Source organism: Lepus europaeus, chromosome 7, assembly GCF_033115175.1.
Source record: "Lepus europaeus isolate LE1 chromosome 7, mLepTim1.pri, whole genome shotgun sequence".
Taxonomy (NCBI): Eukaryota; Metazoa; Chordata; class Mammalia; order Lagomorpha; family Leporidae; genus Lepus; species Lepus europaeus.
In genome coordinates this window covers 56,291,473-56,307,856 of record NC_084833.1, presented here as the reverse complement: position 1 = coordinate 56,307,856, position 16,384 = coordinate 56,291,473, and the positions used below count along the sequence as shown (strand labels likewise).

Below are 16,384 nucleotides of genomic sequence, written 5' to 3'. Positions count from 1 at the left end.
GGCATCCCATGTGGGTGCTAGTTCAAGTCCCTGCTGCTCCACTTCTGATCCAGCCACTTCCGATACAGCTCCCTGCTAATGCGTCTGGGAAAACAGAGGAAGAGACTTGGAAGAAGCTCCTGGCTCCTGGCTCCAGATTGGCCTAACTCTGGCCATTGTGGCCATTTGTCTCTCCCTCCCTGTCTCTTCCTCTCTCTCTTTGTAACTGTCTTTCAAATAAATAAATAAAGCTTTAAAAAAATAACTTAGTTTGTTACTAGTGTAGTGATCCCAACCTTAGAAACCAGGCCTCTTCTCTACAAGTTGATATGACAACAGAAAGCACTGAGCATTTACTATGTGCTAGGCACTGGGTCAGTTACATGGACTATATTTCATTTAATACTACAACTCTAACAAGCTAAGTACTACTTGTATTATATCCTGAGAGAAAACTAAAGCACAGAGAGATTAAATAATCGTCCCCTATCACAAACCTAGGCTATAAGATCTCTGAGCTCCAACTCTTCATCGTCGCTCTGCAATATAAGGTACTCCTCATAGCCACTGACAGTTGAACAAACACACTACAAGCTAGTTCATTTTAAAAAACAATCCAGGGGCCGGCGCTGTGGCGTAGTAGGTCAGGCATTCACCTGCGGCACTGGCATTCCATATGGGAGCAAGTTCGAGTCCCAGCTGCTCCACTACCGATCCAGCTCCCTGCTGATGGCCTGGGAAAGCAGCAGAAGGTGACCTAAGTGTTTGGACCCCTGCACCCACGTGGGAGACCAGAAGAAGCTCCTGGTCCCTGGCTTTGGATCGGCCCAACTCCAATGGTTGTAGCCATTTGGGGAGTGAACCAATGGATGGAAGATTTCTCTGCCTCTCCCTCTCTCTGTCTGTAACTCTGCCTCTTAAGTAAATAAATAAATCCTTAAAAAAAAAAATCCATAAAACTTAGGTGTTAGAATTCCATCAACCAGGCCAGCGCCATGGCTTAACAGGCTAATCTTCCGCCTTGCGGCGCCGGCACACCTGGTCTAGTCCAGCTTGGGGTGCCGGATTCTGTTCCAGTTGCCCCTCTTCCACGCCAGCTCTCTGCTATGGCCTGGGAAGGCAGTGGAGGATGGCCCAAGTCCTTGGGCCCTGCACCTGCATGGGAGACCAGGAGAAGCACCTGGCTCCTGGCTTCAGATCAGCACAATGTGCCGGCCGCAGCGGCCATTGGAGGGTGAACCAGCGGCAAAAAGGAAGACCTTTCTCTCTGTCTCTCTCTCTCTCTATCCACTCTGCCTGTCAAAAAAAAAAAAAAAAAAAGAATTCCATCAACCACCCTGAGTGCCAAGAATCAAAACCTGGTTCCTTGAACAAAGCTAAAGAATTCTGAAAACCAGCTAACTTTATAGTGCTTTTGTTCCAATTTTCCCATTTCCCTTTTCCTATCCCCCCCTACCCTTAACACACCCAACACAGGCCTAGAATCTTTATCCTCTCATATTTCCAGTCCTTGAGTTGGCTCTCCTCCATCAAACAGTACTCCCAGTCAGAGACTAAGAGCATGAGGTGGTCACCAACCTACCATAACTGCAATACAACATCCAATACATCAGATTTGGGAGTAAGTCCCATTCTTTATATTTTTTTGGATCCTCCCTAACTCTTGGCCCAACCCCTCTGTATTCATTGACTAAATGGGTGAACAGACCAACAGAACATACATTTGGATCAGAGGTGCTTCTAAGCCCAAAAGTAAATGAACAGGGTGGTATGTGTGTGGGGGGGGGTCAACTCCAATGCCAGCCCCACCCCACTCCCACACCCCCAGTGTTTTTTAGGACCAGCACAATAGGTCCTTGATGCTTTGGGTGCCCTGGAGGCAAACCAGCCTTCTGCCACACAGTGAAGGGCTCCTAAGTGAGTCCCTTCATCTACCACCACCTGCTTCCCCTGAGCACCACCTTCTCCCCAGTCCCGGTGCTCAGGGCCTCAGTCTTGTCTCCTTCTAGCAGTCTTCCTCCTGCCCCAGATCTTGTCTCCCTCAGTATCTCTCTCTCTTACCAGGATCAAGCAGTCTGCTGATCAAAAAAGGCTGCTTCACACATAAACCCTGTAAGCAACAACCAGTCACCCAGAAGACGACTCTGGATTTTTGAGACACCGGGTGGTTTCATAACAAACTCTCAGGAACAGGTCTGCTTTGGCTGAGAGGGCCTTACACTGTAACTGCACATAATTCACTCTCTCACAGGGACAGTGAAATCTAATCATTAGGCAGTTTTTAGATGAGAACAGTATTGTGAAAGCTTCAACAGTCCCCTAGTGACAGTATATTCATTATATCGTAGCTAAAAAAAAGCAAGAAAAGGGATCTTTGGACAAATTATTCAGCAAGGTAGTCTAGACTCATCTAACACCCTCCTCTCCCCTAATACACACACACACACACAGATCCACAGGAGGTTTTAGGGCCCCATCTAGAACTAGAGACCCCAGGGTTTTTCTATCAGTGTAATAATGTGTACAGTGTGTACAAATGCACCCAGCGTCCCCCACCCACCTTCTGACAGCCTGCCCTTGAGCACAGAGACACAGTCCCACACACCTTCTGACAGCCTGCCCTTGAGCACAGAGACACAGTCTCCCTCCCTGCCCGGAGAAGGCGGCACACACTCAGGACATTGTCCCACAGGTTTTAAAGAGAACTCAGCAGGCAGTGCCAGATGGTGTCTCTGTCTCTCTCTGTCTCTCTCTCTCTCTCATGCCCTCCTGGCCCCTTCTCCACTCTCCATGGTTCCTCTAACTCAAAAACCTCGATTATCTGCTAGCAGATTGCCCCTTTTCCTCTCCCCAGCCTGCCTCAGGCACCCGCCTCCCAAGGGAGGCTAAGCCAGGCCTCTGAGGGGCTGCTGCCTGGCCTCCTCCAGCTCAGCCCCCTCAGGAAATGCTCTTGGGCCGGACACTGGAGATCAGCAGTCGTCAGGGCAATGACAGCTAACAGCTCAGAGAAGCAACAGGAAGAGCCACTCTTCAGTCTCACCCCCCCCACACACAGGGCCGCAGACCCTTCTCCCTCCCTCAGGAACCTCCCCAAAGTAGTGCTCACAACCAGATGAGGTAGAGAGTGGGGGGACAGCTTCTCTCAGCTCCAGGTCAGCATCTGGCCATGACACTCGGAGTCTGGAGTGACCCCCCTAAAACTACACCTGGCCCTTTACTCCAGGGACAGGAGCCCAGCCAGCAGAGACCAGGGTGCCCTTGGCCTGTTCTCTGAGGTATTTCCAAGTTTCAACTTCTTGGGTGACTGATTATTCTGATTTTAGAGAGGGAGCCCATGGGGAGAGTGTGCAGGAAGGAGAGAAGAAGCAGGGGGAGAGAGAGGGAGTGAGGACAAGAATGTTACTTTTAATCCTTAAGGGACACAGAGGGATCCAATTTGTGACTCAGCTCTGGGAAGCTAAAGCTACACTTCTGGGGAGTGGGGAACAGCTGCAGTGCAATCTAAGCTGCGGACAACTTCTCCTGCAGGCCTCAGAGGCTGTTGTGATGTGACTCACCTGGAAGGAGCTCTGTTGTTTAAAAAAAAAAAAAATCTGCCTATTCTGATGCTGCTAGGGGCTTTTCCCAGACACTACGAGGGCAGGTTTTCCCCTGTGCCACAGTGAAGGGTGAGGCTGGGGGAGGGGTTTATGCCACACGCCCTACAGATCTGCCGAGGGCAGATCCGGGACGCCCTTGCCTGGAGTCTCTCCTCCCTGCTATTCCATTCCTTGGCACAGTCCCACAACATATCAAGTATCTGCCCTTGGAATTCCCACTTCCTTGTTTCTTTCTTTTTTGTTTCCCTGTAAGTTGTAGTTTTACACGTTCCGCAGAGAGAGAGCTGCCTATCCCCTAAGGAGTCTTTCGGAGAAAAACACTTGCTACTGGTTAGAACCCTGCCTTTCAGACCCAGGCCCCAGGAGAAAGGGCCCCTTGTCGTGCCAAAGTTTCCCCAGTAGAACCTAGCAGGACCAGGGAAGCAGGCCTGGCACCCAGCAGCTTCTCTCCCAGCTACTTTAATCTGTGACACCATAACTGCAGGTCGCTGTAGGACCAGCAAAGGCTCCCTTGGAATCCCTCTCCTCTACACCAAAACGAGGAGACAAGGACCCAAGGAAAGCATCATCTCTGAAGGATCCATTCACGAGGCTCAGAGTCCACAGTAAACATCACTCACAGGGGCCGCGATGTGGCGTAGCAGGAAAAGCTGCTGCCTGCAGTGCCAGCATTCCATGTGGGCGCCGGTTCAAGTCCCGGCTGCTCCACTTCCAATCCGGCTCTCTGCTACAGCCTAGGAAAGCAGAAGATGGCCCAAATATTTGGGCCCCGGCACCCACGTGGGAGACCAGGAAGAACCTCGCGGTTCCTGGCTTCAGACTGGTGCAGCTCCAGCTGTTTCGGCCATCTAGGTAGTGAACCAGCAGATGGAAGACCTTTCTCTCTCTGCCTCTGTCTCTCTGTAAATCTGCCTTTCAAATAAATAAATAAACATCTAAAAAAAACCCACTCATATTAAACTTCCCAACCCCAAGTATGCACAATTTGTTCCCTTAACCATCTTGAATGAGTCTCTTAAGGTTTTTCTCATTTTTACTTAGAAATTCAGAAAAAAAGAAAGTGTGTGTGGCGGGGGATTAGAGATAAAATGACTTTCCAGGAGAAAGTCAGGTCACCCAGCAAGCTCTATAACATCTTATGTCATCTAAGACTTGACTTGTTCTGAACACTGATGGAAATGATCTCATTTGCTTCTCCCAATAGTCCTGTGAAGCAGTTATATCATCTCCATCTCAAAGCTTAATAACATGAAGCTTGGGGTCGATTTGTGGCACAACAAGTAAAGCTGCCACCTGCGACAGAAGCATCCCATATGGATGCTGGTTTGAGTCCTGCCTGTTCCACTTCCGATCCAGCTCCCTGCTAATGCACCTGGGAAGACAGTGGAAGATGACCCAAATGCTTGGGCTCCTGCACCTACGTTGGAGACCAGGAAGAAGCTCCTGGCTTCAGTCTAGCCGAGCCCTGGCCATTGCAGCCATTTGGGGAGTCAATCAGCAGATGGAAGATTCATTCTCTCTCTCTCTCTCTCTCTCTCTCTCTCTCTCTCTCTGCAATTCTGCCTTGCAAATAAATACATTAAAAATAATAATAATGTGAAGCTCGCATTAGTTAAGGGACTTGCCCATAGCCACCTCACTGGCAAGTAGTAGAACCTGGCCACGGACTCAAAGTCTTTTAACCCCAAAATCTATTCTTCTTTTTGCACCATAAAAAGACAAAGCACTGGTACCCTGAAACTTTCTGCTAGTCCTCTTCAAACTGAGAAGATAAAACAGGAGGCGATTCAACCCCAGACCGCGTGAGATTCTAGACTTATACAGCCTACAGCAGGGCCCACTGGATGAGAGGGACCTCCTCCTCGCACCCCCCACCTTTAATACCAACTAACAGGGCTGGGTTTCAACCAAGCAGAGGACCCCACAGAGCAGTAAAAGGAGGAATGACTTCAGAAGTGATCCAGCTGGGTCCACAGCAACTGACTTCCAGCCCTGGGGACCCTCAAGCCACAACACTGCTGCAAACATACACATTCAGGGAGTCAGAACTGGGGACATGGCCTGAAGCTTGCATTGGCAAGCTGACCCGAAATTAATCAGAAGGCCCCTCATTGTCTGCCTGAACACAAAAGACATTCTGTTCAGAAAGTTCAGGAAGGAAAACCAAAGAGGCAGGACAGCAGCTGTTCCCTCATCCCAAGGAGAAACCAAAGGCATCCACAAAGTTCCCTCAGGCCCAAGAGCAAATTTACGCTACAACATGGCTGAAGTGGGAGGCACATCTGACAACAGGTCTCCCCAGCATTCCACCTCCTCACCCTACCCCGCCCATCACCTACAAAATTGCCTTTCTGGGAAGGTCTCCTTTCCGAGGCCACACTGAGCTCACCACACACCACTCCTCTAGCTCAGAACAAATTTTACCAAGCAGAGGCGTGAACAGCACAGAGAGCCTGCGCCCTGAAGTCAGGTTAAAACATTAACAGGATTGAAGAAATCCACGCGGCACAACCGTGGTGCCTCAAGTTCCCCTGCTCTGAGGAGCTGCCACCGAGCGCTCACCGGTGACATCCGGAGACACCTCTTTGCAGGCACCCCTACTCCAAAGGAGCCCCTCCCCCACCCCAGGAGGCCTGGGCCCGACCTTATGAATGAGGGAGGCCAGCGGGCTTCTTACCAAGCTGGGAGCCCCTACCTCAGAAACCCCTGTGACAGTCCCTCCGTCCCAGTGACTACTCCCGAGGGCCTTGCGCCTCACCACAGGCTCCTCACCGAGCTTCCCTGTTGTTGTTGTTGTTATTATTATTATTATTATTATTATTATTACATGTCAGAGCAGCACTAAGTGACAAAGCACACAGTGTTCGCTAGGAGGAACCAAGCGGCTCAACAGACAGTGGAGTTTCCGTGTAGTGTTGGTAACTCGCTCTTTCCTACCGCAGAGACTTTGCCTGTACAACTATGCTGTGCCTTTGTACTAAACAAAAGTAAAACGAGGTTTTTCCAAGTGAAGTCGAAACACCTTAGAGCCAGCAACAGGGAGATCTGCTTGATTTGCAAAGTCAAGAAAACTGGCTGCTTCCCTCCTCCTTAAGCTAATAGAAGCCAACTGTTGAGCATGACATCATTCCTGAGCCCCCAACCCGGAGCGCAGAGCAGACGCTCGCCTGCCTCCCAGAAAACAGCCGGAGACGAGGGCCAGGAGAGGAGGGGAACACTCCAGCCCCCGGGCCGCCCTTACCTGAAAGTCCCGGTGCTTTCCTGCCCACTCCATTCTCGGCAGAGTCTGGCTCACACCTCAGTCGCGGAGGGAGCCCGGGGCCCCCAAATCCACTGGCAGAAGCTCCGATACCTGCTGCGAGCTTCCCACAGCTCCTTCCTCTGACCTTTCGTGGCGCTCCTTCCAGCCAAGTGAGCAGAGCGCGGCTGGCCGGCCCGGCCAGTTGTCATGGAGACCCTGTCCCCTCGGCGCGCACGCTCCGGCTCTCTAGCGCCAGCAAGCGCGCGCACATTCTAGGCGCTCGCCCGCCGTCCCCTCCCCCGCCCCTCCCCCTCCCTGTCTCTCCCTTCCTCTCCTCCCTCTGTCTCTGTCTCTCACTGCTAGGAGGCCTCCATGGAACAGCACTGGCTTTTGATCAGCTCGGTTTTGCACGCATTCCGCTCCTCCTACCTCCCTTCCAGTCACACGGGGGCTCTGGGCTGCTCCTGGGAACTTGCTCCAACAGCTCAGAGGGGAGAGGGGAGAAGACAGTGAATGGACTTGCCTTCCTACCCTCCAGTGTCTCTCTCTCTCTCTCTCTTTTTTTTTTTTATAACTTGGAAGAATCCGACTGGGGGGCGGGAGCTAGCTGGAGCGCTTTGGGGGGGAAAGCCAGCCCTTGGGGAGGAGGGACCCTGATGCACCGCCTTGACTTGTTTGTGCATTGGGATTTTCCCAGAGGCAGTCGGGCGGAAGTGCACTCACATCCCCAGAGCTCGCCTGGACTGGCCTCTCGGCTTACCTTGTCTGTCCAGGTTGTGCTGATTGCTTTAACCAGTACCGGGGCACATGGTACTAGTCCTGGCGCCTAAGCAGTCTCTCATCTTCCTGCAATGGAGAGGAAAGACACTAGGTCAGGCCCAGTAAGAGTCCTGGGCAAGTCCAGAGTCATGGCTCTAGCGACAAACATGATGTGGAGGCTTGCCTCTCTGCCAAAGGCCAGGCTTTATGTGAGCTGTGATCACAGGCTACTTACTGTCTGAAAGGGGGGGGGGGGGGGGGGAAGGGCTCTGTTTAGTACCCCCCAAAACACACATACACACACATTTATTCCTGCTTTGTAACATTCTTTTACATGTATTATTTTATTTGATTCTCATAACTTTTTGAAATACACTGGACCAATATTTTTATGACCATTTTATAGTCGGAAAATCTGACGCTCAGAGACATGAGATGTTTCACCCACAGTTACACAGCTAGTTGGGCAAAGAACTAAGGGTAGAGACCAGGCAAGCACCCCCTAGTCCAGGGACTTTCCACTGAAATATGCTGCCATCTGAGCTCAAAAGCTAGCCACTTTTTCTGATAACCTGTCACCAGAAAGGCCTAACACTAGGCTCCCAGGAACAGGTGCAGAGATTGGTGAGATATGCCTGTCACCCTCTTAGACTCTTTAGGCTATTAATAATATTATAGCATCTGTGCGATGGGGGAGCATTCTGACACACAGATTGGAGGGGAAAGGCCCTACCCTATAGCTATATATGCCCTTACACTTTTCCAAAAGTCTCTTGCAAATCTTGGTTCATTTGTTCAACATGACAGGCTTAAAAGTTAAGACTGGCATTATACTAATTGTAACAGACTTTAAAAAAAAAAAAAGGATCTAAAACAGAAACAGGCAATGTGGCACAGCAGGTAAAAGCCATTTGCCTGTGGTGGGGGCATCCCTTAAGGGCGTCAGCTCAAGCCCAGGCTGCTCCACTTCCAATCCAGCTCCCTGCTAATTTACCTGGGAAAGCAGCAGAAGATGACCGAAGTGCTTGGGCCCCTGCACCCACATTGGAGAGCCGGTTGAAGCTCTTGGCTCCTGGCTTAGGCCTGGTCCAATTCCAGCCGTTACAGCCATTTGGGGAGTAAACTAGCAGATGGAAGATCTGTCTGTCTCTTCCCTGTTCTCTGTAACGCTGCCTTTCAAATAAATAAATAAATCTTTAAAAATCTGAAACAAAGGTAAAATAACTTGCCCCAGGTCACAGAACCAGGAAGTGACACATCTAGAAACTGTAGCCAAGATTTTCAACTCTGGCATACAGTAAGCAGAGTGGTTACAAGCGCAGTAGGAGCCAAAGCGGTCAGAAGACCCCAGCAGAGCCCTACTGCTACCCGGCACCAGGCCAGTCACCGGACTCCCAAGTTTCCACCTGTGGAACCTCTCAACTGACAGGGCAGAGATGAGCACAGTAAGACATGATGTTCATGAAAGCATTCTACTTAAGTCCAGGCAGGCACTGAGACATGAACTTCACTTGTCTCTGCAGCTTCCCCCCATCAAAAGCAAACAAAAAGCTCAGTGGTTCAAGAGGACATTTTCCAATGCTGCTCCCAAAAGCAGTGCTAGAAGAAGCCCTGGTGGCATCTTTAGTGCAACAATCCCTTGCAGAATTTTTGAGTGTTTCTCCTTATTAAACTGCAGTATATTGCAAAATACTCAAAACAAGATTTTGATTGATTTAAAACATAAATACACACCGGAAGCTAAGGTAGGAGAAGCATTTCAAAATCCAACAGGAAATGGCAGCATGGCACAGACTCTAAGGGTGAGAACTATCGCTTCAGTGAGGTGATCAGAGTTTCAGAGGGGGTGTATCCCCTCACCCATTGTAAACACCCAGCCTCACCCAAGTCCTAGCTCAGGAGTCCCTTGCAGACCCTACTGCCTCAAGTCGACAAAGGAAAACGAGATGGAAAGGCATGTGTGCCATCATGAAATCCCCAAACTTCTCTCTCTTCCCACTGGCTCCCTCTGCTTTTCTCCGGATCTGCAAAATGCACATTCCACTCGCCCAGTCTCCATACTGAGAAAGAGCTAATCCCACCCATTTCTATGATCACACAATATTCACTGCATAACAGTAACAGCAACTAACATTTACTGAGCACCCAACATATGTCAGGCACGGTTTTAAGCAGCTTGAGGGGCCAGGCGTCAGGGCTGAGTCCTAAAGCTGAAACAAAGGCAGTCACTAAAGTAATCCAAACTTTAAAAACCAGACCCAGAATGCAGGCCACGCTCCCCCTAGTGGCCGGCTGGAGTTAGAAAGGTTCCACAGGGCCTTGTCACTCTGCAGAAAGGGACAAGGAAAGGGGCCATTAATGGGAGAAGTTATCCCTTCTCGAGTGATGCTTTGGCATATGAGCTCCTTGAACTGGACAGAGCCAGAGAACAGCCGAATCCCACTGCTGCATCTTCAGGGCTGGATCCAGAGCAATCCTCCTTGACCTTTCCTGAAAGATGACAAGGAGTGGACAGCCTAAAACCTTTTACTACCATCTGCCCCACATGCATACTTGTGCCAGAAACTTGGGAGACAACCTCAGATCTCTTATCTCTTTCTTCCCACATCCAATCCATGTGCCAACTACAAACAATTATGCTTCCAAAATACATCTTTTCTCTATCCATTTCTCTCCACCACCATTGCTACCCATTTTGACTGTAATTAATGCAAAATCTTAATTGTCCCAGCTTCCACTTTTGCCCCTATGAAGATACAGGACAGCCAACACAGAAGAATTCCAATACCAAATGTGTGTGGGGACAGAGTGTTCCCCACCACAAAGCAGTCACATGCTGGGGGTCCTGTAATTCAACTCAGTTCTGACACCACCTGGAGATAGTGTCACAACTCGCAGGTGAAGGCCTCTGTCCCCGAGACCCCCTGCCCACTACTTTAGAAGCTGGTCACAAGCCCCAGGTTGTTTCACTTGTGCTTCTGACTAACTGGCTCTAAGTCAGGGTTCCCCTCCTTGAGTTAGATTAGCTTGTTAGAGAAACACTAACTTATGTTTACTGGCTTACTATAAAGGATATTACAAAGGATACAGATAGGCACCAGATGAAGAGAAGGATAAGTCAAGATTTGGGGGAGGGGCACCGAGCTTCCCTGCTGCCTCCTACATGCTACTCTCCTAGAACCTCCCTTGGCTATCCATTCTTTTGGAGGAGTTCATGGAAGTCTAGTTATACAGGCAGGATTGATTACATCTATTCATTGGTGATCAACTTAACTGCAAGCCTTCTTCCCTCCTTAGAGGAAAAGGGATTGGACCAAAAAAAAAAAAAAAAAAAAAAAAATCCCATCCCCTAATCAAATAGTCAGTTCCCTTGGTAATCAGCCCCCTTCCTGAGGTTGTGCAGGAGCCCCCAGCCATCAGACAACTCAACAGCATACAAAAAGACACTCATCATGTCTGGATATTCCAGGATTCCAGAGATTTTAAGAGTTTTATGTCAGGGAACAGGGACAAAGACCAAATATACATTTCACAATATCACACCCTCACAAATTCACTCTCCAGAGAGCTATCCCTTTTTACATGGGATCATGTCATTTCCTGCTTAACACGCTGCAAAGGCTTCCTACTGCACTTAGGATGAAATCTAACTCCTTACCAGGACCTACGCGGCCAAGTCTGTTTCTTCTCCTGCCTCCTCTGGACACACTCCCTGCCCTTCCCTGGCTGTGTGCTGGACGCACACAACCTTTTGTACTTCCCCCAAAGTGCCAGCTTTCTCCCCAGGCTGTTTCCCTTACTCTGAGACATTCCCTGACCCCACAGCCTCTGCCTGGGTAACCCTTACTCAGTTTGCCTTAACTTTATTCAAGCTCCACGATCCTCCAGTCTGAAGGGGGCTGCCTGCCCTTGCCCTTGTAGCACTCAATATGACTTGTAACTAAGCCTTGGTACAATTATTTCCTTAATGTCAGTCTTCCCCATGAGTTCCTTAGACGCATGAACCGTGACCACTGTGCTAACTACCATCTTCCCTGCACTTGGTATATGGCCCAGCTCATGGCAGGCACTCAATAAATATCCACTGAATGAATGCATAAAAACCCAATTCTTCCTGTGCTACAGGAAGAAGAAACGTACAACAACTATTTCATGCCACTCATTGTATCTGTTCATAGACTTACAAGCTATAATTACATCTCTTTTCCTCATGTGCCTTGCCTGTGGGCTCAACCAAAAATTCCTGTAAAGTCTCCCTGTGGTTTGTTTCCCAGAACTTTCCTCGTAAGGTCACTCTCCTGGGGATGCACTCCAGGGTTTTACGGCCTCTGCTGTTACCAGCGTACCCACGCATGGGCCTTCCACCACCACTGGGTCATTCACTGCCAAACCAAATGGACGGCAGGAATGGCCCGGCTCCCACAATGACAGGGTTCTCCCAGGTCAGCTCCATTCAGGACAAAAATGCTTTCTCACATCACAACTGCAACTGTGTAGGTCACTATGCTTGCAAAAAATACATTTTTGATGGAAAAAAAAATGCTGTTCTCATTTATAAATGGGTATAAAATGTTTGAGGGAAAAAGAGTTTTATTACTATCTTTAAAAACTGGAAATAGTGAAGGCCTAAATAAGAGCAACAGCAACTCCCCGTACATAACCTCTCAAATCTGCAATCCTCCTGGCTTCATCTCCTGTCCATAGGCCCCCTGCTACCACCACCTCAAGAGAGGAGCATTAGCACAAGACCTGGGGCTTTGAAAACCACCCGCATTCCTCTGTCTGCCTCCACTGCTCATGCTGTTACCTTTACCTCAATGCCTTTCCTTCTTCCACCAATTATCACTGCCTTTAAGGCCCAACTCACTTATCACCCCTCTGTGAAATACTTCTTAATCTCCTGGTAGAATCTGCATCTTCTGCAAGTCCTCTAGAATTAAAGATGGCTTTATTATGGTGCTTATTTCTCTAGCACTGGTTACTTGCACACCTGTCTCCGCCATACACCTGAGCCCCTCAAGGCGTATCTACCTTAGTGTTTCATTCCACTTGGGCAATTAATGTGTTTTGGACAAATGAATCACTGAAAAGATTCTCCAAATAAACAAGCAGAAAGATGTTCTCTGCAAAAGGCAAGGGAATTTGAGGGGATGGACACACAATGCACCAAGAAAAAATACATATATAGTAATTGGATTCTAGATTAGGCCACTAGAGAGGTTTATAGATCTTTTTGTTTGTTTGTTTAAAGTCATTTAAAGTTCTGAACCCAAAAACATGAGAATGAAATAAGTCTTTTAAAGTCACTCCATACAGGTATGCTGGTTCAAGTCCTAGCTGCCTCACTTCCAATTTAGCTCCTTGCTAATGTGCCTGGGAAGGCAGCAGATGATCGCTCAAGTGCGTCGGCCCCTGTCACCCACATAAAAGACCAGAATGGAGTTCTTGGCTCCTGGTTTCAGCCTGGCCCAGACCTGATTGTTGCAGCCATTTGGAGAATGAGCCACTAGATGGAAGATCTCTCTGCCCCCCTCTTCTCCTTCTCTCTCTTTCTCTCTCTCTCTTTTTCCCTTTCTCTGTCACTCTACCTTTCAAATAAATAAATAAATCTCTTTTTTTTTCCCAAAAAAGTCAATCCTGGGGTTGGCATTGTGGCATAGTAGATTAAGCAGTCTCCTGAGATGCTGGCATCCCATATGGGCGCCAGATGAGTTCCAGCTACTCCAGTTCTGATCCAGCTCCCTGCTAATGTGCTTGGGAAAGCAACAGAATACTGCCCAAGTACTTGGGCTCCTGCACCCACATGGGAGACCTGAATGAAGCTCCTGGCTTCAGTCTGGCCAGCCCTGGCCATTGGAGCTTTACTGGGGGTAAATTAATGGATGAAATATCTCTCTCTCTCTCTCTCTAACTCTGCCTTTCAAATACATAAATAAATCTAAATAAAACAAAAGTAATTCCTTACTTTGAAATCAAAGGAATTCAAGAACAGTAAGATTGAGGCTGTAGTTGTGGTATATCACCACTTGCAATGCAAGCTTTCCATACAGGTGATAGTTCGTGTTCCAGCTGTTCCACTTCGGATTTAGCTCCCTGCTAATGGTCTGGGAAAAGCAGCAGAAGATGGCCTAAGTCCTTGGGCCCCTGCTATCCACATGGGAGATCCAGATGAAGCTCCTGGCTCCAGCCTGCCCCAGCACTGGCTATTGCAACCTTCTGGGGAGTGAACCAGTGGATGGAAGAGAGAGAGCTCCCTCTCTCTGCAATTTTTTTTTTTAGAGATTTATTTTTATTTGAAAGACAGAGTTACATAGAGAGGTAGAGCCAGAGAGAGAGAGAGAGAGAGAGAGAGAGAGAGGTCTTTCATCTGCTGGTTCACTCCCCAAATGACTGCAACGGCCAGAGATAAGCTGATCCAAAGCCAGGAGCCAGGAGCTTCCTCCGGGTCTCCCACGTGGGTGCAGGGACCCAAGGACTTGGGCCATCTTCTACTGCTTTCCCAGGCCAGAGCAGAGTGCTGGATCAAAAGTGGAGCAAGCCGGGACTTGAACCAGCACCCATATGAGTTGCTGGCGATGCAGGCTGGGGCTTTTTTTTTACTTTTATTTAATAAATATAAATTTCCAAAGTACAACTTTTGGATTATAGTGGCTTTTCCCCCCATAACCTCCCTCCCACCTGCAACCATCCCATCTCCCACTCCCTCTCCCATCCCATTCTTCATCAAGATTCATTTTCAATTATCTTTATATACAGAAGATCAACTTAGAATATAATAAGTAAAGATTTCAACAGTTTGCACCCACACAGATACACAAAGTATAAAGTACTGTTTTAGTACTAGTTTTACTGTTAATTCACATAGTACAACACATTAAGGACAGAGATCCTACATGGGGAGTAAATGCACAGTGACTCCTGTTGTTAATTTAACAATTGACACTCTTATTTATGATGTCAGTAATCACCTGAGGCTCTTGTCATGAGCTGCCAAGGCTATGGAAGCCTCCGACCTTTTTTTTTTTTTTTTTTTAACAGGCAGAGTGGGTAGTGAGAGAGAGAGAGAGACAGAGAGAAAGGTCTTTCTTTACAGTTGATTCACCCTCCAATGGCTGCTGCCGGCGCAATGCGCTGATCCTAAGCCAGGAGCCAGGTGCTTCTCCTGGTCTCCCCTAGGGTGCAGGGCCCAAGCACTTGGGCCATCCTCCACTGCCTTCCCGGGCCATAGCAGAGAGCTGGCCTGGAAGAGGGGCAACCAGGATAGAATCCGGCGCCCCAACCGGGACTAGAACCCGGTGTGCCGGTGCCGCAAGGCGGAGGATTAGCCTATTAAGCCATAGCGCCGGCCTACAAACTCTGACCTTAATCAAAGTGGAAGCTCTCTCTTCCCTTCAGAGAAAGGTACCTCCCTCTTTGATGGCCCATTCTTTCCGCTGGATGTCACTCACAGAGATCTTTCATTTAGGTCATTTTTTTTGGCCACAGTGTCTTGGCTTTAACCTACTACACCACAGCACTGGCCCCTCTCTCTGTAATTGTGACTTCCAACTACATACATAATAAATAAATCTTTTTTAAAAAAGGGAACAGCAATACTGTAATACACATATTGCTGGCTGGATCCTAGAATGCCTAAGAGATGTGGTCTAACTTCAGATGTACCTGAGGAAACTAGATCCCAATGCCCATGAGTCCGGGTCTTGCCGCATCTCCACTGAAGACAACCATTCTGTCCAAGTAATCTGATGTAGCCCATCATTTCTCCTACATTAGGCTCTAGTTATTGATATAAGAACCCCTTAAGACTTCACAATTTTTCTTTCCTGCCTCTGAGTGGCAATGTGTTAAGAAGTGAAAAATTAAAAGGCCTGGGAGTAGAAAGTCAACAGACTGGAGCTCAGTCTTGCTCTCCAGCTTTCTGGGTGGAAAGAGCCTGACCAATCCTTGTCTGCCTTACGGTCTCTGCTTTTTTCTCCACATAATGAGAGCTGGACTAGATAGTCCTCAAGAGTCCTCCTACTTTGAATGTTCTATAGCATTTTCCACGGTAGTCACACAGCTTTCTGAAGTGTAAGCAGCAGGACTTCTCACTTAGAGGGACTACAAAGTCTACAAGTCTCCTGTACCCAACCTCTTCAGCACAGCTCCTGGCCTGGGGCTTTGGAATCATCTACCTGGATCAGACAGAAGACCAACACAACAAAACAGAGCCTCTCCTAGAGGAAAAGATGGTGGTTCAGGCTTCCTGCCTGGAGAGAAAGGCTGGAGAGAAAAAGAAAGATACAAAATACAGGACAGGAAAATTTAGGAAAATGGTCTGCAAAGTGCCTGGAATAGAACTGAGGCTCTGTGGGGGACTCATCCCAGCTTTCTGTCCGACAAAGCTGCCTTTACAAAGCAGAAGGATTGGCAACAGCAGCTCAGTTCTGTTAAAGGTAATCTGTCTACTGCAAACCTACAATCTCTACATGGGCTCTACTAGAGCCTCTGAATCAACACAACAAAGGCGTCCCTCCACTTGGCAATCCCAGCCCTCCTCTTCCTGGGAGCCAAGTCTGGCAGGACCTCCAGCACGCTGGCTACTGCTCCACATACTTTGCTTAAACAACCTTCAAGGAAAAGAGAGAAATACCCATTCTCTGCTCAAGTCCTGAAGTTTTATGATAAGAAATGAGCCCAGGTGCCTACTCTTGACCTAATTTCCCCTGGCTCCCTCTTCCACACACCCCCTACATACATTCCCCACACCCTACCCACACCTCTGACCCTAAGGCTCTGAAGTAGACATATGTGTAATTCTGCCTAC

At 48.6% G+C, this 16,384-nt stretch overlaps 1 protein-coding gene across 3 annotated transcripts in view; it reads right to left on the bottom strand.

Moving 5' to 3' along the window:
- Positions 1–16,384, bottom strand: part of DENND2B (DENN domain containing 2B) — a 175,179-nt gene that overhangs the window by 111,083 nt on the left and 47,712 nt on the right. Inside the window, exon 3 of one of the 3 annotated variants that reach the window (XM_062196541.1) lies at positions 7,580–7,665. The exons of 1 other annotated variant lie outside the window; for it this stretch is intronic. The gene's annotated coding sequence lies outside the window, so the exon portion shown is untranslated. Of the gene's footprint in view, positions 1–6,819; positions 7,043–7,579; positions 7,666–16,384 lie in introns of those variants that run through there. One more of the 3 variants, XM_062196540.1, reaches the window with a different exon arrangement.